This window comes from Hemiscyllium ocellatum, chromosome 19 (assembly GCF_020745735.1).
Source record: "Hemiscyllium ocellatum isolate sHemOce1 chromosome 19, sHemOce1.pat.X.cur, whole genome shotgun sequence".
NCBI lineage: Eukaryota > Metazoa > Chordata > Chondrichthyes > Orectolobiformes > Hemiscylliidae > Hemiscyllium > Hemiscyllium ocellatum.
Window position 1 is genome coordinate 22,428,396 of NC_083419.1, and position 26,568 is coordinate 22,454,963.

Sequence of the window (26,568 nt, forward strand, 5' to 3'; positions counted from 1 at the left end):
CAAATTGTACAACATTATAAGGTGGAAATTGTGGAAATTTTCTTTTCGAGCCAGGTAATGATCCAATATCACAGCCTTGAATGTTTTTAGATTAGATTAGATTACTTACAGTGTGGAAACAGGCCCTTCGGCCCAACAAGTCCACACCGACCCGCCGAAGCGCAACCCACCCATACCACTACATTTACTCCTTACCTAACACTACGGGCAATTTAGCATGGCCAATTCACCTGACCTGCACATCTTTGTGACTGTGGGAGGAAACCGGAGCACCCGGAGGAAACCCACGCAGACACGGGGAGAACGTGCAAACTCCACACAGTCAGTCGCCTGAGTCGGGAATTGAACCCAGGTCCCTGGCGCTGTGAGGTAGCAGTGCTAACCACTGTGCCACCGTGCCACCCAAATGCAATGTTGTCTGATATGCAATGGTGGATGGTGGATAATGTTGGGCTAGAAGAAGAGTTCAGTTCTAATGCAGCACCTGTTGTTCCACCGATGTAGATCAGGAATCATTCCATACCAATGACCCCATTGACGTGTTGTGTAAAGTTTTCAGGGTCAGACAATTAGTATTATTGAGGCAGGTTGCTCCACCAATCCTGGAACATTGTGTTATACCTGCCAGAGATTGGAGGGTTTAGTAAGATCAGGTTTACACTCAGGTGAGTGAACATTAGCAAGTGTTATTAAACAATATGATACACAATGGATGGCAAGGGACTCTGGTCCCAGTCCCGAGTCATCTGACATAATAATGAAATACTTCTCGCACACATGCCCAGTTGATATTATGAGACTAAAGTACAATTAACTCCGCACTGCTTTTCTCTTCCATCTAAGTGTTTATACCCAATGACTATTTATCCAACTTTCTACACCACCAACCCTACCCTACTCAAGTCTCTGGGTTTTATAAGGAAAGTCAAGTGTGGTTTCAACAATCTTCTTGAAATTGTGCAGAGTTCCTTTTAAGGTTGCGGAGGTTCTCCCAATTCCAATACTTTCTCTGAGGGTCTTCATCCCTTGTTTCTGTTGTTAGTGGCTGAATTATCCCAGTTTCACATCAGAGTATGCAACATTCACCGTAGCTTTGTTTTCTTTAGCAAAATCAATGTACCACTGTTTAGTCAAACAATGCCATTTAGTGATTGGCCAAGATATGATCTTGTGTATGTTACAGCTTTGCAATCATGGTGCTCTCACACAGTTGGTCTTTGAACCACACATGGGGTCCTGTTTCCAATGTAGTCAAGACATAAGCTTGGTATTTCTGACTGAAGGTGCAGGCTTGGTCTGTCTTATAACCTTCTTCTCACTGATATATCCATTCAGCTACCTGTGGAAAACAACTTAAGAGAAGATGGCTACACTGTGGTAATGTCACTGGATTAGGAATCCAGAGCCTTGGGCTAAAGTTGATTGCAGCAAATGTGCGTAAAGTGAAGTTTTGACAATTTTATATTGAGGTGAGCAATAATGAGCACTTCATTAAGTGCACAGTCTATTGGGAAATACATAAACATCCAGCACAGGGTGCTTCTTGTGATTGTTGATGTTGACCTTTTTATTTACTTATTCTTCTGCTATTTCTTGATGCTATGGAGGGGCAGGATTGTATGAGATGGTCGGCCACCCATAGCTGAGATGATTGGCTACCTCCTCTAATATCACCTTATGAGGCTTTCGTGGTCTTTGCTTCATGGCAGCTTCCTTCTGAAATGGTACTTAGATTTACTCCCCTTAAGAAATGAAAGAAGCTGCCGCCCGTATCATTAAAAAAATGGCAAGAAACTAACAATAAAATGCCCTGAGCAAAATTTATCTATTTACTCTCTCCTTGTTCAAAAGAATAATGAGCTTTTCAATAACAATCAAATTTCCAGCGGTGTATTATGGAAAAATTTTCAACATGGTGATTGGAGCACTGAGTTCTAAGCCTGAGAGATGTGACATTGTGCAGTTTAACCTGTGTCAAGAAACTATGTGACATGTGAAATGTTTGTCACAAGAATGTGTTAGAATGTTGCAATGGATGTTCAACAGTAAGCTAGTGTAACTAAGACTGAAGTTAGGAGCACAGTAGAGGGGGGAAGCAGCACCATGCCACTGTTCTGTTGCTTTTGTCTGATCATTTCCTTTTGACAATCACTTTGAAACCTTCAGCGACTGAATAATTCCCTGAACTGTCTAAATATACTTGAATGCACTAGAGAACTGGTCTTTACATCCTATATATAGTGAGTATTCTTATCTCCCATATGCAGCTGTCATCTCTCTCTTCAGAGAGAAGAACTGAAACTCAGTATTTCTCTAGCAGAGTTCCCCAAGAATGCATTATTAAAATGTATGATCTCGGACTAGGTCAGATGAGATCACTGATGCTCGATTATAAATCAGAGACAGTAACAAGCAATTTGTCAACATCCGCTCTGTCGAAAAATCATGAACATAGCTGATCACACACTGTGCTACGGCTCTTTCATAATTTCTGTTCAATTTTTTTTTAATTACACTGCAGCAGAAGGCAATATTAGTTGTAATTTAGCTAAGATGTGCTTTGAATAATCATACAAGAGTTGTCAGTTGATAACGTGCAGCAACAGAATGGCACAATTGACACATCGGTTTAACAAATGAACACAGTTCTTAGCACATGAAGAAGGTCTGAAGCTCAAGGTCTAATGCTAGAAAGGATGGGCTCAGTGTAATGCCACTCAAATCAGAACACAGACCAATCTAAAGCAAGCAAGAAGGGTGATGGCTTATTACCTTTCAATTGACAACAGCAAGTTTACCTCAGATTAACACCTGTTTTATGACAACATCAATTTCTATTTACATAGCATTTTTAAGGCAGTAAAACATCTTGATGAGAATTTTAAAACAGAACATTACATCATATAAGAAAATATTAGGCCAGGATGACTAAAAGCTTTGTCAAAGAGGTAGGATTTAAGGAGAGTCTGAAAGGTGAAAAGTAGGGCACAGACAGAGAGTGGTCCCAGGACATTATTTTAGAACTTGGGTCCGAGGCAACAGAAGACACAACCCCGACTGGTGCAGCAATTCAAATGAGTGATGTTCAAGAATCCAGTATTAGATGGGCGTGGACATCTATGAGGATTGTAGGGATGAAAGAGGTTAGAGAGATAGGAAGAGGCAAGACCATCAAGGATTTTGAAACAAGGATGCAAGACTTTGCTCAACTGGAAGGTGAAGAAAGTCAGCAATCCTAGGGTGATGGAACAGGACATGGTTATGGATTGCGACGCAGGCAGCAGTCTTGGATAACCTTAAAAGAGTAAATGTGGGAGATCAGCCAAGAGTGCATGGAATTGTCAAGTTAGGAGGTAACAATAGCCTGAATGGGGTTTCAGTAGTTCAGGTTGTCAGTTAGCCCGTGGAGCTGATGGGTTTGTTTCCAGATGTTTTGTCACCATACTAGGTAACACATTAGTGAGCCCCTGGTGAGACGTTGGTGTTGTGTCCCACTTGCTATTTATGTGTTTGTTGTGATGGGTGATATTATTTCCAGTTCTGTTTGATAGGTGGGTAAATGGGGTATAAATCTGTGTGCTTGTTAGTGGACTTCTGGTTTGAATGTTGGGTCTCTTAGAGTTCCTGTGCATGTCTTTGTTTGGCCTGTCCCAAATGCATACATTGTCCCAGTCAAACTGATGCCCCTCTTTGTCTGAGTGTTTGGATCCCAATTGGTCACGTCTTTTGGTGGCTAATTGGTGCTCATGTATCCTGGTGGCTAGTTTCTTGCTGGTTTGTCCAATATAATGTTTGTTGCAGTCTTTGCAGAGTATTTTGTTTGTGACGTTTGTTCTGGTGGCTGTAGGTCCATGGTCATTTAAAATCATCAGGAGCTGTTTCATTGTGGTGGTAGGCTTGTGGGCCATCATGATGCCTAGGAGTCAGTGTAGTCTGGTTGTCATCTCTGAAATGTCTTTGATGTATGGTCGAGTGACTAGAGTCTCTGGGCATGTTGTGTCTTCCTGTTAAGTTTGTTGTGTAGGAATTGGCTGACTGTGCTTATCAGGTACCTGTTGTTCCTGAATAGATTGTATAGGTATCTTTCCTCAGCTTCTTGTAGTTCCTCAGTGTTGTAATGTGTTGTGGCTCATTTGAGTAGTGTCCTGGTGCAGCTCCATTTGTGTCTGTTGGGATGGTTGCTTCTGTAGTTGAGTATCTGGTCAGTGTCTATGGCATTCCTGTAAATGCTGGTCAGTAGTTTTCCATTGGTTTTTTGTCCTACCATGACATCGAAGAGGAGGAATTGGTTATTGTTCTCTTCCTCTTTGGTGAACATTATACCGGTAAGGATGTTGTTTGTGTTTGTAGGTTTCTTCTAATTAGTTGCATAAAGGTGTCATCTACAATGTGGATCTAAAGCTTAGGCTGAATCATGGGAGGGGCTGTTCGTTCTAACCTCTGCATAACTGCTTCAGCTGTAAGTCCTGATATTGGTGATCCCACAGGTGTCCCATTGATTTGTTTGTAGATCTTGTCATTGAAGGTAAAGCCGGTTGCAGGGCACAGGTCAAGTACTTTGAGGATGCTTTCCTTGCAGATGGAGTTGGTGCTGTGAGGTGTTTGTATCCCTGGTTTGTCCACCAGTGAGGCCAGTGTTTCTTTGGCTAGGGTGATGTTTATTGATGTGAATAGGGCCATCACAAAGTAAACCATGACTTGGTCATCCTCTAGCTTGGTGTCTTTGATATGGAATTCCTAGGTGGAGTGGGTTGAGACTTCTACCAGGTGTTTTAGTTTTTGTTGCAGTTCCTTTGGTAGTTTGTATGTCGGTGTGCCAGGAAGTGAGATTATGGGTCTGACGGGTGGGGGCCCCTGTTTGCGTACCTTTGGAAATCTGTAAAAGTGGGGTGTGTTGGACCCTTCTGGTTTAATTCTTTGAATGCCTGTCATTATAATTGCACCTGTCTTGTGTAATTTCCTCAGGACTGCTGTAATGCAGTTTTCTAGCTGTGGAGTCAGGTCCATTGCCACCTGTTGGTAGGTGTCCGTATCAGTTATTAGTGTGTTCTGCTCAGGATGATGTTCATGCTCCCTTTGTCTGCAGGTAGCAGATGAGGCGAAGGGAAAAGGATACAGGCAGGCTTAGTGATGGCATGAATGTGTGTTCTGCAGGGAAAATATGGCACTGAGTTTGTGAACAGACAGGTTAAATCACACATTATTGTCAAGGAGGATATTGATGCTTGAGTCTTTTATCAAGGAAGAAATAGTAAGGCATTTAGATGGAAATTGCCCTTTTGGGCAGGTGCAGCATGGGTTCATGAAGGGCAGGTCATGCTTAACAAATCTTTTGGAATTTTGTGAAGACATTACAAGCAATGGGGACCCAGTGGATGTGATATACCTAAATTTTGAAAAGGCCTTCAACAAGGTGCCATACAAGAGGCTGTAGCATAAGGTAAAGATGCGTGGCATTAGGGATAAAGTAGTAGCATGGATAGAGGATTGGTTGACTAACAGGAAGCTGAGAGTGGGGATAAATAAGTGCTATTCTGGTTGGCAATCAGTAACTAGTGGTTTGCCTCAGGGATCAGTGTTGGGACCGCAATTATTTGTAATTTATATAGAATGATTTGGAGTTGGGGAACCATGTGTAGTTTGTCAAAGTTTGCAGATGACACTAAGATGAGTGGCAGAGCAAAATGTGCAGAGGATTTTGAATTTTTCCAGAGGAACAGAGATTGTTCCTCTATTGCATTTCCAGAAGCAAGTCTGGTAAGCCTTCAATGCACTAGCTTCAAAGCCAGAACATCTTCTCTCCAACAGGCAGACCAAAACTTTTCACAAGGTTGTGGTCTAACCAAGGCCCTGTACATTTGCAGCATGACATCCCAGCTCCTGTAATCAAATCCTCCCACAAAGAGGGAAAATATACCATTTGCCTTCTTCACCACCTGCTGCACCTGTGTGCTTACTTTCAGCGGCTGGTGTTCAAGGGCACCCTGATATGATTGCACTCCCCCTTTCCCTATCTATCACCATTCACATAAGAATCTGCCTTCCTGATTTTGCTACCAAATTAGATAACCTCATAATTATCCATATTGTACTTCATCTGCAATGTATTTTCCCACTCAACTTGTCCATATCACACTGATGCATTTCTGCTTCTTCACAATTCACCTGCCCACCCAGCTTTAATGCATCATGACTAGGTGCTCAGTCTTAAACGCACATTCTACAATCAGTGTATCCAGCATGAGTCTGACTGTGAATTATTTACGTTTGATGTTGATGTTATGTTCCATGGGATACAAAATCAGCTGACAAAAACTCTGTGCATAAGGCTAACCACACCTTTATTGTTGTGTCAAGAGTTCAGAAGACCACCATGAGCAAGGTAAAGCTTTGCAATCAGAAAAAATATGATGCTGAATTGAGCCAGCAGTAGCAGCTTCAGAAAATTTCATCATCCTGGTAGCTATCATCTGATGAAAACCTTGTCAATGTCACCTGTGCTTATGCACTAACCTTGACTACCAGTGTCTTAGATGATGATCAATTCTATGACTGTCCCATGATATTCTGGTGCACATTCCAACCACCTTGCAAGATCAATGGAAATGCCCAAAATGAACTCTATACCACCAACATTATCATTCAGAGCAAGCCTTACCATAGGACATCATGGCGTCATTCAACCTCTGGCCATTGATGATATCTTGACTGATTATCACCAGAAAATGGCGTTCTGCATATCTGCACTTACCACAGTGCTGATTGTGACACTAGCAGCTGAGTGAAAGTACAGCCTTAAAAACTTAATGACTCCAATCATGATGGCCTGCTATGTATTGGCATCCCTGTTACAAGAAATCATACCAGTTACCACCAGTTCACACTAACACTCAAACAATTGTTTCCTGCCAATGACTTATTAGGAAATACCTCTGATTGGAACTCACAACATTGAATCTCAAAGTGCAGTGCAGTTTTTTGGTTGAAAGATAAACTGCTTTATTTGCTATCAGCCTACCTTTATACTATTTTGTTTAGTGTCTCTTTCTCAATGTCCGTTCCTTGCAGGTATGAATGCAATTTACCGATGGACTATGTCAGATGGCAAACTCTATAATCTGTCCAGATTGTGAGTGAAAACAAGTATGTAACATTCTTCATTAGAGAATGCCTCCATGCTGATGTGCCTGCAAAAGTTTATATTTTAATAATAATTATTCTCCCTGATTATAAATAAAGAAAATTGTGGTTATGGGATGGGATGCCACATCTCCAACCTTGATCACCCCACTAGAAGAGGTTAGCCAATCCTGCTACCTTTGTTGCTGTGGTCCTATCCGTCGCTTGATGCAGAGCTCAATAGCACTGAGGGAAAAAAAATATTTCCACATCACCCCACCTGGTGACTCATCATATGAATAATCACAAGTTAATTCTTGGGATCAAGAAAAGCCTATGCTCTTACATTTGACAACTGAGCAGCATGGAAAACATACAACTATAAAGAAAGGAGGCTAATCATTTCATCTTCTAGATGTGTGGTGCAGTCTTGGTATTGCATACGAGGACAAAGTCATGAATAAGCAGTCCTATCAAAAGCAAATATCTCAAATGTTCTAGTACTTACTAAGTAGATGTGACTTTACCTGCTCAGGCATGTTCACAGCATGGATGCCAGATGCTTTCCCAAGAATATTGAGTAGGGCAAGGTAGTCAGAGACAGAAGCTGAATAAGTTGATTAAATCTCAACTTCACAGATGCATGTAATGCATACGAAGCCCCGAAACATTGGCGATCACATACTGGAGACATTAATTGATGATAGAGGGAAATGAGGGCTGGCATATGTCACAATGACAATCAGTGGCTCCAACAATGAAAAAGAAGTTGACAACATTGCTTAGTTTTATATCACAGCACTGAATGGTACAAGAAAGCATTAAGAATTATTTGTCACAAAATGATTTCAAAATATATTGTTATAATATTAAATAGTATTAATGGATGTCAAAAAGATATAATAAAATAGAATGTGGAAAGCTTATAAAATAAGAGACACAGGACAACATTCATAATCATGTTAAAGAATATATAAAACAGTAAGATTGAAAATTCATGGCCTTTCTGTTGCCCATTTGCTCTAAGTCCTGTGGGAGTGGATGAGGGGCTTGGAAAGGAGATGTAAATTTGAATATGTCAAGACTTATAAATAAGCTGTGGTTCCACGTTAGATCCAATCTCTGAGTCAGAAATTTGTGGGCATAAGCCCCAGTCCAGATACTTGAGCCCAAAACCAGAAACATAAAGAGCTGCAAAAACTCAGCAGGTCTGGCATCATTTTTTAAGTTCTGTCATGGGAAGTGTATTTCAATGGCAAGACCAGCATTTATTGGAGAGAGGAACTGAAATAATGTCTCAATTTTAACATTGTTCTTCTTTATTAAGTCTGTTTCTCTTTCTCAAAGACATTGTCAGACCTACTGAGCCTTTCTAGCTGTTTTCATTATCAATTTCCATGACAGTTACATTACATTTTGTTTTCATTGTTATGCTCATTTCTTATGAATCTATTCATTTTTTAAGGTGCAAAAGCACAAAAGACACACTGGATAAGACAATGCAGTGGGTAGGACAGACATTAGATGTTAAAAGTCAAGAGTGCGGTGTTCGAAAAGCACAGCAGATCAGGCAGCATCCAAGGAGCAGGAAAATCGACATTTCGGGCAAAAGCCCTTCATCAGGAATTAGGCCGGGAGCCTTGGGGGTGGAGAGATAAATAGGGCACATGGGGCTGGGGGGAAGGTAGTTGAGAGTGCAATAGGTGAATGGAGGTGGGGGTAAAGGTAATAGGTCAGAGAGGAGAGTGGAGTGGATAGGTGAAAAGTAAGATTGACAGGTAAGACAGGTCATGAGGATGGTACTGAGCTGGAAGTTTGGAACTGGGGTAAGGTGGGGGGAGGGGGAAATGAGGAAACTGGTGAAATTCGCATTGATGCTATGGAGTTGGAGGGTCCTGAGGCGGAAGATGAGGTGTTCTTCCTCCAGGCGTCGGGAGGTAAGGGAGTGGTGATGGAGGAGGCCAAGAACCTGCACGTCCTATGTAGAGTCGGTATAGTCAGAGGGGTAATTAAAGAGTTCCGCCACAGGGTGTTGAGATTGATTGGTGCGGGTGTCCCAGAGATGTTCTCTGAAGCGCTCTGTGAGTGGGCATCCTGTCTTCCCAATGTACAGGAGACTGCATCAGGAGCAATGGATATAATAAATGACATGTTTGAAGTGCAGGTGAAACTTTGCTGGCTGTGGAAGGCTCCTTTGGGGCCTTGGTTGGAGGTGGCAGGGAGGCATGGGCACCGATTTTGCAATTCTTGCAGTGGCAGGGGAAGGTGCCAGGAGGAGAGGGTGCATTTACTGTACACTTCCACACGTCATTTACTGTATCCGTTGCTCCTGATGTATCCGGTCTCCTGTACATTGGGGAGACAGGATACCCACTCGCAGAGCGCTTCAGAGAACATCTCCGGGACACCCACACCAATCAATCCCATCGCCCTGTGGCCAAACTCTTTAACTCCCCCTCCCACTCTACCAAGGACATGCAGTCCTGGGCCTCCTCCAATGCCACTCCCTTACCATCCGACACCTGGAGGAAGAACACCTCATCTTCTGCCTTGGAACCCTCCAACACCATGGCAACAATGTGGATTTCACCAGTGTCCTCATTTTCCCCTCCCCCCACCTTACCCCAGTTCCAACCATCCAGCTCAGCACCATCCTCATGTCCATCCCATCCGTCCTTCTTCTATCCCAGCTATCCGCTCCACCATCCCCTATCACCTTTACCCCCACCTCCATTCACCTATTGCACTCTCAGCTACCTTCTCCCAGCCCAACCCCACTCCCATTTATCTTTCCGTGCCTGAGGCTCCCAACCTCATTCCTGACGAATGGGTTTTGCCCAAAATGTTGATTTTCCTGCTCCTCGGATGCTGCCTGACCTGCTGTGCTTTTCCAGCACCACACTCTCGACTCTAATCTCCAGCATCTGCAGTACTCATTTTCACCTATTAGATATTGAAAGTCCTTACCAATGCTTGTGGAGCAAAGAAAGCTTACAAAATGCAAGACCTAAACCCCTGACTCATATATCTGAACCCAGCAACATTTCACCCAACCCCTGACTACCTCTGACCTCAACACTCCCCATATCAGGCCTAATACCTTATACCTCTCCTTCACCAGACCCAATGGCACCCCATGATCTCCCACCACTCTGATCCAATCCCTGGATCCAACATCCTCCAACTGAATCCTGCTACACTCAAGGGTTACCCAAAGTCTTCCTCCCCTCCCATGATGCACCCCATACCCTGGCCTGATCCCAATGATTCCACTTGGCCTGACAAATGCACACCCAAGCATCCTGTCACACCCAAGCATCGCCAACTCATTGCCACATACCCACCAACTGCACTCCACCAACCTAACTTTGCTTGCCCTAAGTAACCATTCAATTATTCTAATACCCTAAAACCTCTCAGCAAACTGCCATTCTAACCCCTCACCCACACTTTACCTGTACATACCACCTGACCACACCCACTAACCACCCTTCCCCATTATCACCTCACATACTTATTTCTCAGTAAATGCCAAAAGGGCAAGTGGGACATAAAACACTAATTATGACACATTTACTGCTGTAAATGGTAATCTTCAATTTCAACTGATTCACCCTCTATCGTTTCCAGCAAAAATTCTATATTGGCCTCCAATGTTTCTGACAGGAGGTTCCTGTCCAGAAAATTTGATGGTGGAACTGATCAAAATATAAGAGTAAATTTTCTTCTGGCCCAATCAGGAACCAAAGTTGGGGTTTTATGAGTTTCAGAAGCTGGGAAAATCTGAGCGTTTATTTTTCCGGATTTTAATTACAATGGACTCAGATGATAATCATTCCAAAGAAGAGCTTACTGTCATCTGCTTTAATGAAGTTCTAGCTTTCTGATGCAGAAGTCAACTGCTTGTGTATTCACCTTCTTGTTCCTTAGAATTCCAACCATTACATCAGAAATAGAAGTTTATTATTGTCTTGTTTTACAGAGCATTTAAATATGGTATTATGTACTTGGCTACACTTTGTGGGTTGGTTAGAGTCAAGTCAGTTCATGTTAGTGTAAAGCATATAACAATGATGCAGTGTCATTCCCTGTTTGATAATAGCAATTTTTCATCTCTTGCTCAAAATCTAATAATGCAACTAAACTGTGAAAAATGCATGACAGCACAACACATCATTGGCAATTCAGGCAAGGGAATTCTGTCAAGCGTATAATATCTGTGTTGACCAATACTTTGACATGTTAAGACCAGAGATAGTTTTTTTGGTATCAAAATAGAAAGACTTGCTTTTGTGCCCTCACTTTCCTGGCCTTACAGTATCCTGAACCTCTTAACAATCAATTAAGTGTTTTTTAAAATTATTATCATCGTGGCTGAACTAATGCTTGAGAGATACAAGTTTAAATCCAATGAGAATAGGTAGGAAATTTAAATTTAATAAATAAGTCACAAATAAAATGCTAGAATCAGTAATTTAGGCCTGATACAAACACTTCAAATTATTGAACATCACAGATATTAAACATATGACACTATAGCTTCTGAATTGTAAAAATCCATCTGATTCACTAATATCAACATATGACTGCAGGATCCACAGAAATGTGGTTGAATCTTAACTGCCCTCTGAAATTGTGGTGCAGGAAGAGCACAACAGGTTAGGTAGCATCCGAGGAGCAAGAGGATCAACATTTCGTGCATAAGCCTTTCATCAGATTCCTTCATCGATTCTCCTGCTCCTTTTCTGGCACCACACTCTCGACTCTAATCTTCAGCATCTGCAGTCCTCACCTTCTCCTGCTCTCTGAACTTGCCCAGCAACCAATTCAGTTGTGACAAAGTGTGGGGAAACATATCAGAATCTGAATAAAATTGGATGAACAACCTGGCATCAACCTAAGCCTGATTTGGAAATAAAATGTTGTTCCTTCATGGTCACTGTGTGAAAATTCTGGAATTGCTTTCTGAACAGCATTGTTTATGTGCCTACATCATTCAGGCTGTAACAATTCAAGAAGATAGCTCACTTCCTAATTCTCAAGAGCAATTGGTGATAGGAAATAAATGCTGGTCCTGCTCAAATTCCATTTAATCAGGTAAGCAAAAGATGAAGCTACAGTTGTAATGTGACAAACACTGAAGCCAATTTGTACACAGCCAAAGTAATAAATGATCAGATCACCTCTGTTTTAGCTGTTGACTCAGGGATAACAGTTGGTCAGAACACTAGGAAGAGGTTGCCTGCTCACCTTTGAAGTTGTAGCATAAAATTTTCACAATCTGAATATGCACTTGAAAGGCCAGATAGGCCTCATTTTTCTGTCTCATCAAAAGGATAAACCAGTATCTCTGACAGTGCATCACTCCATTGGTACTGTGCTAACAAAATACACTTTCCATTTTATAGGCTTCCATCAATATCAAAAATTCTTAACATTAGCATAACTGGGTAGGTTTAATGCCAGGCTATGATATGACCCAATTTCAAGTGAATTACATCAGCAGGGAGACTTTGAAAACTGTATAACATTTTTGTATAATTCAGAAATCTCTTCACTAACATTTTATTCCTGCAGGATGATGTAATTGTGATTATCTGATTCAATTACATACAAATTGGCAAGACTGTTATTTGGTTATTTGGTTAATGAGTTATTTGGTCCTCACTGAAAGGAAACTGCTTCCTAAAATGCACTGAAGATGTAATGTAGAAAACAAGCAGCTTGGACTTATTGGCATTTTTCAACTCAATCTCGTGTATTATCACTGCACTCCATCGAATTCACAATGGCTGCCTAGTAGCATCTGTATTTACTGAGCATTTTACCATGATGAATCAGCAGAGAGCAACTTGAGCTGATGGATTTTTCATCAGTGACTGATTGGAACTTTATTGGAGTTGAACTTCTCAAATGAACAGCATGAGAATTGGTACTAGGTGTCCTATGAACCTCCTCCACAAGGTAAAGGGAATAATACTGGCAGGCAATCCTGATATGCATGTGCATGGTGTTCAGTCACCTTGCAGACATGCCATTTTCATTGGATCATTGTCTCTAACCCAAGTCTTCTGAAGACCTGTCAGCAATTTACAATGAGTGATGAGGTTGTTAAAGGTATTTTTCATCTTGCACATCTGTCATTTGAAGACCTGAGGCTGGGCATTTCTTCACCTTCTAAGTTATCGATTCCCAACAATTTAAATGTCTGCTTTTAGCACTACACATGCACAAGCCTTACTTTGATTGAATGCGTCTAGTTAAAAGTCCACCCAGGCAGAGAAGTCACTGGCACTGCTGAAACTAATTACATTCTACAATTCTTTTGTGGTGATGACTGATGTTATCATGAAAACGATCTATCAGACCTATGGAGCTGTACAATCCCTGTGCATCGAATAGACCATTTTTGAAGAGTATGTCACAAATGAGCTCTCCTATAGGTTCAGAATTGGGTGCCATCTCTTTTCAGTCAGTTGTTAGTTTCTCCATTGCTTATCAAAGATTGTTTATGTTCCATTTAAGGTTCATTCATTATCTTTCATTTGGGAATGGAGACAACTATGGTATACACCAGCAATAATGCCAGCAGAACCATCTGGGAACCAGAAGGCCCAAATTACAATCACTACAGAGATCAATACCCCTTAAAAAGGGATTCAAACTTGCAGTCAACAGATGAGAGGATAGCACAAGATTTCATGCCTTCAGACTTTGACTTGAAGAAGCAAATTAAAAACACTAAAGAGTAAACATTGTTTTTGTAGTTAATTAATATTTTAAATTATGGAACTTCTCCCTTTAACTTTTAAAACAAATGAAAGGCATCTTTCACAAGTTAGAATATATCAACATAATAGACATATAGAAAAAATAGACATATGAGTCAAGAGTAGAAACAGGCCATTCAGCAGGTCAAGCTTGCTTCATCATTCAGTTCAGATTATGGCTGATTACTCCATATTCTCGACAACCCACCAACAGCCATGGGTGGCACGGTGGCGACAGTGGATCGCACTGCTGTCTCACAGCGCCAGAGCTCCGGGTTCATTTCCCGTTTCAGGCGACTCTCTGTGTGGAATTTGCACATTTTCCCCGTGTCCACGTGGGTTTCTTCCGGGTGCTCCGATTTCCTCCCACAATTCAAAAGTATGCAGGTTAGGTGAATTGGCAATGCTAAGTTGCCCGTAGTGTTAGGTGAAGGGGTAAATGTAGGGGAATGGGTATGGGTGAGTGTGCTTCAGCGGGTCAGTGTGGACTTGTTGGGCCGAAGTCTAATCTAATCTAATATAATCTAATCTAAAAACCTCTCACCCAATTACTTATCAGGAATCTATTTGTCATTGCCTTAAAATATTGAAAGACTCTGCTTCTACTGCCTTTTGAGGAAGAGAACTCTGAAGACTCACCACCCTTATTGAGAAAGAAATTCTCCTCATCTGTTGTAAAAGAACAACCGTTTGTTTTGGAATTGTGACTGCCTGTGTTAGTCTTCCCATAAGATGAAATATTCAATTCTACTGGAACCAATGCAAAGTAATTTTGCAACTTCCCAGCACCACATTTGTTCTTTTTTATTCTTTAGCCTGGTAACTTCTAATCCCAGGATTGTTCTTCATTGTAAGACTTTACTTGATGAACATCTCTAGTGCCAGCTAGGTGAATCTTCCAGCTCAGTCTTAATTCCTAATGAGTTGATTTTTTTTGTTCTCAATATAAGCTCCCACTGACATTCCTGCATAGAGAACAATGGAGACCTTTATAGGGGTGAGTGAAATGGCATCAGAAACGCCAAAGCCCAATACAAGACTCTGCTAATTGAGAGAGAAAGAGCTTACTTTCAGTGACAAAGTTTGGTTTGGGAATGGCCCTGCATGGGTACGAGGCATGGTTGGTGGGATGTTAGGTCCAGTGACGTATAAAGTTCAGACAGGTGCAACAGTCCTAAACAAGCACACGGACCTTATGGAAAGCTGCAAATTTGCAAATAGTGTGGGAGCAAAACATGCCTGGTTCCTCGACAGTCTCTTTAATTGTTCAACTTTCTCTTTCTGTCAAAGTTGAAGATATCTTGGAATCTGAGGTGGACACAGCGAATGTTGCCCCCCCAATGCCTTTGCTGCCTGAAGAAGAAATGGATTTCTTCTGAGAAACTCCAGGTGCAAGACGTGAGCTATTGTGCATTACATGCTGTGCGTATTTGAGGCAGAATCGGAGGAACATGACCCGGTGCGAAAACGCCCCAGGAGGAGCTATTAAAAAAAAAGAAACCCACCCTATGTCCTCGTAATCAAAGGGTGAGGGCTATAGTGATTGTAACAAGGTCAATCAAGTGGACCTCAGAATATGAGTTCCTTGATTTGGGCCGTTAATATGATCGAATCAGGGACCTCATGGCTGACAGATTTAAACAGGGGTGCCAGAGGTTCTGTTCACTCTGAGAGCTGGATCAATATCAAGAACTTGCTACATGTAAATAAAGGATGAATTGGTGATGGGATACCAGCCTCTGAGGGGTTATTTCAATGATGGGGTTTTTAGACGAATCAGCACTGTACCATTGCATTTCTTCAAACATAATGACCTCGACCTCTGCACAATTTCAAAACTTGCATTGGCACAAAATGTGGAATTATTGTGAACTTGGATGGCATAATTCTAGACTTAGACAAATGGAATGAACAAACACCATTTGATGCAGAGAAGTGTGTGGTGATACATTTGGTAGTAAGAACCAACAAAGACAATACAAATTAAATTGTCCAATTCTCAAGGGAGTACCAGTATAAAGAGAGATGAGAGTGCTGTGTGTGTATTGATAATGGAAAATGACAGGGCTGATGAGACAAGAGCTGCTGGTTTAAAAAAAAATCACATGATTCTAGACTTTATAAATACAGACATACAGCACAAAGGGCAAGAAATTTACAATGAATCTTTTTGAAAGCTAAATCAGCCTCAACAGGAGTTTTGTATTCAATTCTAGGAATCCTACACTGAAGGAAGAATTTAAAGATTGCACATGAATAGTTTCAGGGATAAGGAACTCCAGTTAAGTGAACAGAATGGTGAAGTTGGTGTTGTTCTCATTGGAAAATTTGAGAGAAGATTTACTTGACATGCTCAAAATCATGAAGTGTCTTGACAGAATAGTTTGAGAGGAACTATAACTTTTTGAAGAAGGTGATTTGCAGAAAAACCAAAGGAGATCTAAAGAATTGTTTTTTAAATTGGCAAGTGATTAGGATTGAGTAAAGTCATTGTTTCATGAGGACTTGGACCTCCATTTTAGTTCAAAGGAAGCCTTCATTGAAAAGAGACACATTCCAGTCCCTCTGTTAAAACTCACTTTCCAAAAATGTTTTTTATAGATAAATTATATATTTTTCTTCACGTTATCTCTCCCATTTTCATTTTATGAAGAAGAAAGCCCTCCAGTTGCAAGAAAAGCTCTTCAATTTGGGGGACATGTACACTGCCAGAAAAGCAAACAATGGTCTCCCATTCCTAATTGCCTTTGAGAAGATGATGGTGGACCTTCTTCTTGAACATCTGTAGGGCATATAGCAAAAGTGGCCCCATAATACAGCTAACTGCGGGGTTCTGGCAATTTAACCTTGTGAAAAAGATATAATAAGCCTAAATGTCCACATTAAGAGTTTCTTACTTTCAAGAAGAAGATGAGGAAAATGCTTTTTCTCTGTGAGAGTCATCAGCCTGTAAATTTTTCTTCTTCAGAAAACAGTGAAGGCTTCGTCATTGAATTTATTCAAGGCAGATGTAGATCATTTGTACCAGATTCATCATGATCTTATTGACTGGCAAAGGGCCGAATTACTTCCTTCAGTTTTTGTCTCCTATCTTCCAGCGTCCCTAAGTTGATGCTCCATGTCACTTCAAAGGAGTGGTCTAATTCACTCCCACATCCTTTCCTGTGGTGTCCATATTGGTTTAATTTCTTTGTCCTGATTGTCCCCTTAATGGATTTGAAATTAGAATCCATTACACATGGAAGGATGGTGCATCCAACAGAAGCTTTTAATACAATTCTAAATTACTTGCAGGAAATATTGGGATCTCACAATTCTGCAAGTTCAAATGAACTGTGCATCTAAAGCATTCACCCAGGAAGAAATCTTTCATCTCTGATACCTGAAAAGCTATTTTATTTCTGATTGAGCTCCTAGGTAAACAAATCTAGAATGCCAGAGACATCATTTCTCTCTAATAAGTGTGCAATATGCATTGCTTTGAGAAAAAAATGTATTCTAGTGCAGTCACACAGTAACTGAGTTAGCAAATGCCATTTCAGGTTTAAGATTTATTTTGATATATATGTCCAGAGCACTAGACAGGCATATTTATTTTGATACAAACTCCCTTATCATTGCAACAAAGTAGAAAACAGATCAATATTACTGTTTTGCTTCTCACCCAAATATAAGTTGTGAGCAAACTTTCAACATTTGCACAACTGTTGGTAGCCTTACATCACCCAGCTCCTCCACAAGGACTGTTCAAATGTAAAAAGGTGAAAAGTGGATGTGAAAAGGTTTACTGGATTAATATGCTCAACCTGAGCTATTCTGGCACTCACCCCAGTGATTAATTAGAAAATACCATTGGCAAAAATTGAAAGTCCCTTTCTTCATCCTAAACTATTGCCTAAGGATAGAAATATTATTTTGCAGAGAAAACTTGGATGAGGTAAACAGAAAAGAAAGCAAAAAATAGTGGAGAAACATTTTTTTTGATGAGCCAGAAGTTTGAATTCTGTAAACCTAACCACCACGGTATACATTCGCTTGTAGGAATTCAGTTTGTATTCTGTCTTGGTCCCTGTAAAGGGATACATTGCAGATACCCGAGTCTTGAAGTCTTAGATTCAGGATGGAAAAGCCAAGAATTGAGGTCTTCCCTACTATTCACAGAGATACTGCTAAAGTTCAGCTAGGATTAGATCAATTGATACAGTTTCTTCCATAAAAAGGAGCAGCTTTCTAATTTATGCTTTGACCTCATGGTTCTCCCGAACAGAATGAGAAGATTTAGCCAGATCTAAACCTTCAGAGTTCTGGAGGAAAAAAATTTTGTTTGAAATTCCTGAATCAGGCTCCTGAAATCTGCCACATTGCTGAGCTTGCATTGTCAGGCTTGTCAACACCCTCCTCCATCAACAAAGTTAGCCATCAGTTGTTTACTCAATTCAAATTATGATAGCTTCACAATTACAGACAAAAGAAAAATTTCAGCTCAATATAATAAAAGGCACAACTTTACACTTGGATATAGAGGCATAATCATTTCAAATACAATTCCAAACATAATCCTCAGGAAAATGAATTAATGCAAGTCAGACAGTTGAATAAATGTGGGTTTGGCCAAACTTCTCATGATATTTCAGTAGGGCAACAGCTCTGAAATTAGTTTGCAGACTGTTATGTTTTTGACAGACTCTGGAGATTAAATTTGCCCTGCTCATTACTTTCTACAATGAGCTAATCATATGGCATAAATCCAGTTTTTGACCTTGCACAGCTCAAGAGAAGTTCTGGAAAGGGATGATCAGATATTTAAAGGATGATCAGATTGTTGTGACAATCCTGTTTGTCTCTCTATTTTGGCTGTGCTTATCTTCTGACAAATAACCTGGGCCTGATTTTCATTATAAGGTTGTTTTTTTTTGCTGCATGAGCGATAATTTAATCAGTTTGGTAGTTAGTCATTTTTTCTTATTACTGCCAAATCTGGCTCAGCCATTAGCATCCAGGGATCTATTGATTTCTGTGCTGAACATGCTCAATGTTTGAGCTTCCATAACTCTGTGGGATGGAGAATTCCGATGACCGTTGAGTGAAGCAAATTTTCATCTCAGTCTTAAATAGATTGCTCCTTACTCTGAGACTATGCGCCATGGTTGTAGACTGACCCAGCAAGAGGGAATATGCTATCCACATGTCTTACTCTGCAAGAAGTTTGAATATTTCAATGAGAGCATACTTGAAAACTACTGTCCTGCTCTTTCACTCTACAGGACAGCTCTGGGATCTGTGAAGCATTCACATCTGTCAGTTATATACTTTCTTTACCTAATAACGGTGGCACAGTGATTATGCTTTGCTGCCTCCCAGTGCCAGAGACCCAGGTTCAATTCCCGCCTCAGACAAATGTCTGTGTGGAGTTTGCACATTCTCCCCGTGTATCCGTGGGTTTGCTCCAGTTTCCAGAGGTGCAGGTTAGGTGAATTGGCCATGCTAAATTGCCTGTAGTGTTAGGTAAAGGGGTAAATGTAGGGGAGTGGGTTGCTCTTCGGAGGGTCAGTGTGGACTTGTTGGGCCGAAGGGCCTGTTTCCACACTGTAAGTAATCTAATCTAAATAACTGATGTATCATAGCTAAACTAATGCTATCAGAAAATTGCTACAAGTTACCAACTACCTTTACTAGCCATGATGTGGAGGAGCCAGTGCTGGTGTGGGGTGGACAAAGTTAAAAATCACAACACCAGGTTATAGTCCAACAGGTTTATTTGGAAGCACTTGTTTTTGGAGCACTGCTCCATCATCAGGTAATTGTGGAGCAGGACCGTAAGACACAGAATTTAGATTATAGCATCATGCAACTAAAATGATATATTGAACAAACCTAAAGTGTTGTTAAGTCTTTCATCTTTCAAAATAGATTATAAGTTTCGGTTCATTAATATGTGAATCACAGAACTTCTCTTAAGTCACATTCTCGTGATTCCTTAAGGTTTCATAAAAAAAGTGACAACTCAGCTCAGACAATACATTAAAGTTGTGAGGTTAGCGTCTGTCTGTGCCCCAACCTTGAGTCTTACTGGTTCTGAATACCAAAGTGGAATTTACATAATATTACATGGATTGACTGTCTGCATATTGTGGATTTTTTGAGCAAAATAGAAAGTACCTATAATTCTGCAAATACAAATTCACTCCATAGACTTAAATGTGTGCGCATGTGAGTATGTGTGTGGGTGTATGTGAGAGAGTGTGTGTTTGCATGTGTGCAAGCTTGGTAAAGTGCGTGTGTGGTGTTAAGAATGGGGGGTGTATGTGCTTGAGTATGAGAGAGAGCGTGCGTATTAGAGAGGGTCTGTGTGAATGTGTGAGTATGTAAGAGTGTGTGAGTGAGAGAGTGTACAGTGTAGTGGGGCCACCTATTGAGTGACATGAACTCAATGTCCTGGTTTTAGTCCATCCTCACAGGTGCTGAGCTTGGCTATCAGCCTCTGCTTGGCCACTTTGTATTGTTGCTTATTGCTGAAGTCCACCTTGGAGAATGGTCACCCGAAGATCCGAGGCCAAATGTCCCTGACTGCTGAAGTGTTCCCTGACTGGGAGGGAACATCCCTGTCTGGCGATTGTTACGCAGTGTCCATTCATCCGTTGTCATAGCATCTGCTTGGTCTCGCCAATGTACCTTGCCTCAGGGCATCCTTGCCTGCAGCGTTTAAGATAGACAACGTTGGCCATGTCACATGAGTGGATGCCACCATTACACATGGGGATACTACCCACCATGTATGCAGCAGGCACTCATGTGATTGGCCAACATTGTCTGTCTCATATGCTGCAGGCGAGGATGTCCTGAGGCATGGTACATTGGCGAGATCAAGCAGACGCTACGGCAACAGATGAACGGATACCATGCAACAATCACAGACAGGGATGCTCCCTCTCACTCAAGGAACACTTCAGCAGTCAGGGACATTTGGCCTTGGATCTTCGGGTGACCATTCTCCAAGGTGGACTTTGGGATAAGCAACAACGCAGAGGCTGATCGATATGTTTGGTACCCTTGAGGATGGCCTCAGCTGGGAATTTGGGTTCATGTCACATTACAGGTGACCCCACTACACTATACATTTTCTCTCTCTCTCTCTTACACACTCGCAGACACTCACACAGATCGTCTCTCCTACGCACACACATACACCCCCAAAGTTAGACCCAAGCACACATGCTTGCACAGGCTTATACTCCATCACACTCACACTCACACACAAACTTTACCAAGCTTACACACACGCAAACACAAGCACTCACTCTCATGTTCAGTCACACTCTCACACAACACTCTCTCTCTCTCTTATTCATGTGCACATGCATGTATGTCTATGGGGTGAACTTGTATTTGCAAAACTTTACTTGCAGACAAATTCTATTTTGCTCAAAAAATGCACAATTTGCAGGCAGTCAATGCAGGCAATCAATCCATGTCATATTTTTTAATTTCCACTTTGGAAATAGAACCAGTCTGACTCAAAATTGACTCACAGAGTCAAACCTCACACCTTTACTGCATTGTCTGAGCTGAGTTGTCACCTTTTTTTATCTTGATAACCTTAAGTTATCTCGAGAATATAACTTAAAAGAAGTTCTGGGATTTACGTATTAATGAACTGAAACCTCCAAACCATTTGAATAGAAGAAAGGCTTAACAGCAATCTAGGTTTGTTCAATGTATCATTTCATTTGCATGATACTGTGATCATTTGCTCTAAATTCTCTGTCTTATGGTTCTGCTCCACAACTACCTAATGAGGGAGCAGCAACAAATAAATCTGTTGGACTATAACCCGATGTTGTGTGATTTTTAACTTGACCTTTATTAGGTAATTGCACTCATGAGACCCCCAAATCTACAAGATGGACTGCAGAAACTCACAGTTTCCTTAGACAGCAACTTCTAAACCAACAGCCATGACTTTCTAGGAGAACAATGGCAACAAATACTTTGGAACATCAGCCATTCACCATCCTGCCTTGGTAAATATCAATATATCATCATTCCTTCAGTTTTCTTGGGCTAAAACCCTGCAACACCCTCCCTGAGGACAAAATGAATGTACCTGGACCAATTGGACCATACAGGAAATCAGCTTATTGCCTTCTTATTGCCACATCCTTCCTATAGTATGGCGACCAAAACTGCACACAATACTCCAGATGCGGCCGCACCAGAGTCTTATACAACTGCAACATGACCTCAGGACTCCAGAACTCAGTTCCTCTACCAATTATGGGCATTTAAACGGGCATTGGATAGGCATATGGAGGATAGTGGGCTAGTGTAGGTTAGGTGGGCTTGGATTGGTGCAACATCGAGGGCCAAAGGGCCTGTACTGAGCTGTATTTTTCTATGTTCTATGTTCTATGTTCTCAGGGGCTATTAGGAATGGGCAATAAATGCTGGTCCAGCTACTGACACCCACATCTGAAGAGTGAATAAAAGAAAACAGAGAAGTAATCTTTTGCAGTTGACATCCAACTGCAGAAGATTATTTGGATTTTAGGGGTTGAGTTATGAAGAGATATTATGCAGATTAAGTTTTTTTCTCTTGCAGTTAGAAGATTAAGGGCTGATCTAATCAAAATCTTCAGGATATTAACAGGAAAAGACAGGGTAGCTAAAGATAAACTATTGTCATTGTTTGGGGATTCTAGAATTTGGGTGTGTCTTCTGAAAAGTAAGGCCAGACCATTCAGCATTTCTACATGCATAGGGTAGTAAATGTTTAGAACTCTCTTCCACAAATGGCAGTGGTTGCTCAATCAGTTGTTAGTTTTAAGATGAGTTAGGTTTTTTTTGTTTAACAAATATATTAAGAGACTTGGTTCAAAGGCATATATATGGAGCTAGATGACAGATTGGACAAGATCTCATTGACTGGTGAAACTGTCTTGAGGGGCTAAAAATGACCTACTCCCAATCCTGTTTACCCATGTTTCTCTGGGACACAAAGAGTGTTTTTCAAATCACAACATGTTTCCCATTGTTTGGTCTTCCTGCAATAAAGCGTAAGTAATGTTCAAATGTTTTGAATAAAAACTAAAATATTTTGTGATGTCACATAAGCAACAAAGAAATCTGCAACATATTGAATAAGGTGTTAGTGACATCTATGAGTCTTAAACCCTGAAGAAGCAGTAGTTATAGTTACCTTTCTGTACTTCTTCTTAGTCAAGAAATGTTCTTGACTTTAGGCCAAGGACCTGCAAAATGTTATCACCGACATATTACTCGACAATGAAAGATTATCATAGATTCTAAGATATGTTCCAGCCCACAGACTAATTATTCAGACCAGCTCACGGCTCAGATGCTGTCTTTGTATGTCAGACTGTTGCTTAATCTTCATGTCCCTGATTCTCTCCTATGTCTCAATTCTAATGAAATAGTAAATTAGAAAAAAATGCAAACCCGACCATAATTACTTAAAGTTGTATCAGCAGAAACTGAGGCATGTCATAATAAATTCATACAGCTCTGCTGACACAACATGAAGGGTAACATAATTGAACCCTATTAAATGAAACATCCTGACCTATCACGTTTAGAATATCATCAATGTGTGAAAACCTTCATAAGTTAAATCACAAGCTGTCATAGTATTCCAGGAAAGGAAAATAAAAGTTTTAATTTTCTAAGTCTTTCCTATTTTCACTTGATTTCACCTGTTTATCCATTATTCTCATCTTTTCCTTTGCGGGTCCATGCATATTATTTTATAATTGTCTTATGTTTATAGTCCATTTTACATTTAAATCTATGTAAAATTTTCATTCTCTTAATAATAAACTATGTTTTTATTTCGTCTTAACTTATCTTTTGCTCTTTATGATACAATTTTACGTTTCCTCCTTTCACTCAATTACTCTCTATGCTGATCTTGGAATTGGCATTCATATTGGAGTTATATTAGAAGCTGTAACAGTTCTAATGCTTGTCACAATTTTCTCCACCTTTATGATATTCAAGTACAACACAGGCAGACAATTGTGTTCATCCAGACTCAAGTCATAAATATTTTGATTAACACATTCCCCTCTCTGGTAAGAACCAGGCCAAGGGTGTTAATTAAAATAAGAGGTGAAATAACTCCGCAGAGGCTGGTGTCCTGTCATCAAGTCACCCTTCATTTACACATGGAGAGTCCTTGACACTGATCCAGCTCCCTCAGAGCCAGCTCTCAGAGTGATCAGGATGTCTGACACTCCTGGTTTTAGCTGTCAGCCAAGGCTTTCTGATTAGAGCAGATTAACAGCCCCAATCAGGGAACTCATATCCAATTATGTCCACCTGGCTGACCGCGTTACAATCGCTACAATTATAATCCTTCATATAACCAGTAATGCAACCATTCACCCTTTCTCTCTATTTCCTGTTACTCAGCCAGCTTTGTATTTATGCCAATATCCCTTTTACTCAATGACTTTAACTTTCCTGACAAGCCTAAACCTACTTGGTATCTGAGCAAAAACCCTTAAGAAGTCCATACACATTATATCACTCTCATCAACCCCTTGTCTTAACTTATCAAAATTCTGCCAATTTCATTTGACGTGATTTATGTATGTGCAGATCATACAGCTTTTACTTAACTAATCTGCATTTTTCCAAGTGACTATTAATTTTGTCAATGTTTGTTATCCATCCTAAGTACCTTTGAACTGATTTGGCTTTCTAGGCCATCACAAAGGGCAATTCAAAACCAACTATACAGTTGTTGACATTGAGATACAGGTAGGCCAGTCCAGCTATGGAAGACACTAGAGGTCATTAGTGAAATAGATGGGTTTTTAAACACCAATTCATAATTACTGTCATGATTACCATTACAAATTCCAGCTTCCAATTGCAGCCTTGGTTATATTTAAACCTATGTTCCCAGTTCATTTGTCTGGGCCTCCAGAGTACATTGGCACTACAGTACCTCTCTCCCCCTATATTTATCTAACTTTTTATGCATCGTTATTGCATATTTCTGACTCTGGCATGAAGTGCTGTGACTTTCAATGAACCTGTACATCTCACGTTGCTTGGTACCACATTGCAAGAATGCCTAGGTCTACCTTAGAATTTTTGGTCAATGATTAGGCTTGCGTATGATCATTTAACAGGTCAAAGAGTGGATGTTGTTGCCTGGTAGTTTCAATTTTAGCTGTTAGAAGATAAGTTATGTACCCTGCCTAATGATGCATGCCAAATTGTCTCTCCATTGTGTACAAAATTTGGACTTTTAGCCAAACAGTGCAAGTATGGTAAGAGCAGGAAATCTTGGAAATTCATCTCAGATCTGCCAAAACCAGTGAAGAGAAAAGGCAGTAAACGTTTCAGAATAGACTTTTTAAACCATGGGAATATATACTGTGAACATCTGTATAAAAGGTATCCTCTCAGTAATAGATGGACATAGAGCCATTGAAATGTACAGCATGGAAACAGACCCTTCGATCCAACTTGTCCATGTCGAACAGATACATCAACCCAATCTAGTCCCACCTGCCAGCACCCAGCCCATATCCCTCCAAACCTTCCTATTCATATACCCATCCAGATGCCTCTTAAATGTTGCAATTGTACCAGCCTCCACCACATCCTCTGGCAGCTCATTCCATACACATACCACCCTCTGCATGAAAAAGTTGCCCCTTAGGACTCTTTCATATCTTTCCCCTCTCACTCTAAATCTATGCCTTCTAGTTCTGGATTCCCCCACCCCAGAGAAAATACTTTGTCTATTTATCCTATCCATGCCCCTCATGATTTTATAAACCTCTATAAGGTCACCCCTCAGCCTCCGATACCTCAGGAGAAATGGCCCCAGCCTGTTCAGCATTGCCCTATTCCTCAAATCCTCCAACCCTGGCAATATCCTTATAACTCTTTTCAGAACCCTTTCAAGTTTCACAACATCCTTCTGATAGAAAAGAGACCAGAATTGCACACAATATTCCAAAAGTGGTCTAGCCAATGTCCTGTACAGCCGCAATGTGACTTCCCAACTCCTGCAATCAATACTCTGAACAATGAAGGCAAGCACACCAAATGCTTTCTTCTTTATCCTATCTACCTGCGACTCCACTTTCAAGGAGCTATGAATCTGCACTCTAAGATCTCTTTATTCAGCAACACTCCCTAGGACCTTCTTTTGCCTGAAACATCGATTTTCCTGCTCCTCGGATGCTGTCTGGCCTGCTGTGCTTTTCCAGCACCACTCAAATCTAAACTCCGATCTCCAGCATCTGCAGTCCTCACTTTTGCCTTACCATTAAGTGTATAAGTCCTGCTAAGATTTTCTTTCCCAAAATGCAGCACTTCACATTTGTCTAAATTAAACTCCATCTGCCACTCCTCAGCCCTTTGGCTCACCTGATCAAGATCCCGTTGTAATCTGAAGTAACCTTCTTTGCTGTCCACTACATCTCCAATTTTTGTGTCATCTGCAAACTTACTAACTATGCCTCTTATGTTCACATCCAAATCATTTATATAAATGATGAAAAGTAATGGACCCAGCACCGATTCTTGAGGCACTCCACTGGTCACAGGCCTCCAGTCTGAAAAACAACCCTCCACCACCACCCTATGTCTTCTACTTCATCAAAATGACAAGTTCTCCCTGTATTCCATGAGATCTAAC